Here is a 1,504-nt window from a genome sequence, read left to right on the forward strand (position 1 = left end):
ACACTCGTAGGGCCTCTCCCCAGTGTGGCTCCTCTTGTGCACAGTCAGGTCTGAGTTCTGTGTGAATCTCTGCCCACACTCCCCACACTCGTAGGGCCGTTCCCCCGTGTGGATTCTCCGGTGTCTCACCATGTTCCATCTCCGCCTGAACCCCTTCCCACATTCCAGGCACTTGTGGGGCTTCTCCCCATGGTGAAGCTGCTCACGCAGCCCCAGCTTCGAGCTCCGGCCGCCTCCCTGGCCCGGGCTGGCTCTTTCCTGCTGGGATCCCCGGGCTGTGCGTTTGCAGCCCCTCCTGCTGCGGGATCTGCGGGGCTTTTCCTCCCCGTTGCATTCCTGTGCCGTGGAGCCGCTGCAAACGGCCTCTTGCCCGAGGCTGTGCCGCGGGGATTTGTCCTCCCTGCTGTCCGTGCTCAGCTCCTTGTCTGGGGGAGGAAGGACAAGGACAGGATGGGATTTGCCTCCGTGCCAGAGGCAAGGGCAAGGAGATCCCCCCAGGGCTGTGCTGCACCCGGGGCCGTGCTGGGCTGGGAGATGGAGCAGGAAACAGAGGGAAAGGGGCACTGACTTCCTCCTCACCTGCCTGCGGCTCCCGGGCCATCGACCTCGTCCTCATGGCCTCCTCCTCCTCAATGCAGCCAAGGTTTGGGAAATCCTGGTTTGGGGGGGGAAACAAGGGCTGAGCGCGTTGGGTTTGATGGTGGCGCTGCCCAAGGGCAGCTGGAGCAGTCTGCGCCCCTTTCAGCCTCGGGGGCCCGGAGCCCGCTCAGCACCAACCTCCCGCACCCCTCCAGGCTGCCGGGGGACCCCCGGCTCCGGGATCGCCCCTCTGGCTCTCCCCGCTCCGGGGCTCGGCTTTGGGCTCCTGCAAGATCCAAACATCCCCTGGACCGCAAAGTAAAACCCTCCCGGAGCCCCCCATGATGGATTTGGGGCGAGCTCCCCCTCCCCGCTCACCTGCGGGTTCTTGGGGGGGCGATTCTGCCGCTCCCGGGGGACGCTGCGGTCTGTGCGGGCGTGCGGCAGAATCGCTCCTCCTCTTCCTGCCGCTCCTCCTGTGTCCCTCCTCTTCCTCCCGCTGCTTCTCTTCCGTCTCTTCCCTCTCCTCCTCTTCCTCCCGCTTCTCATCCTCTCCCAGCGCAGCCAGAGCCGCTGGAACTGGGGTGCCCAACGCCCTGAGCGACCCCCAGGTCCCTCCCAGGACCCCTCAAATCCCTGGAACCGAGCGTCCCCCGCATCCCCTGGAAGATCCCCCCGTGTCCCCAAGCAGGTCGGTATTTAACATCTCTATTTTTACCCTGGTTTTGGGTGTTTGGGAAGGACAAAGAGAAATGCAGAGAAAATCCAGGCCACGGGGAGGGTGTGGAGTCCCCAGCCAGGTGTCTTCCCAACACGGATCAGCAGCACCAGGGCTCAGGGGGGCTCTGCCCACCGGGGGTCCCTGGGGATCATCCAGCGCGGATCCTGCCATGGGGATGGAGCTGCAGCAGGGCACTGTCTTGGT

General features: G+C 65.0%; 1 long non-coding RNA gene across 1 annotated transcript; it reads right to left on the reverse strand.

The window, feature by feature from the left end:
• Positions 1–228: 228 nt before the first annotated feature.
• LOC306816155 lies at positions 229–976 on the reverse strand. The gene is made up of 3 exons (XR_013777584.1): positions 958–976; positions 580–655; positions 229–425 (listed from the first exon to the last, which is right to left on the reverse strand). It is a non-coding gene; the product is annotated as an uncharacterized lncRNA (long non-coding RNA).
• Positions 977–1,504: the final 528 nt, after the last annotated feature.

The sequence above is a fragment of the Erithacus rubecula genome (genome assembly GCF_903797595.1).
Source record: "Erithacus rubecula genome assembly, contig: scaffold_391_arrow_ctg1, whole genome shotgun sequence".
Taxonomy (NCBI): domain Eukaryota; kingdom Metazoa; phylum Chordata; class Aves; order Passeriformes; family Muscicapidae; genus Erithacus; species Erithacus rubecula.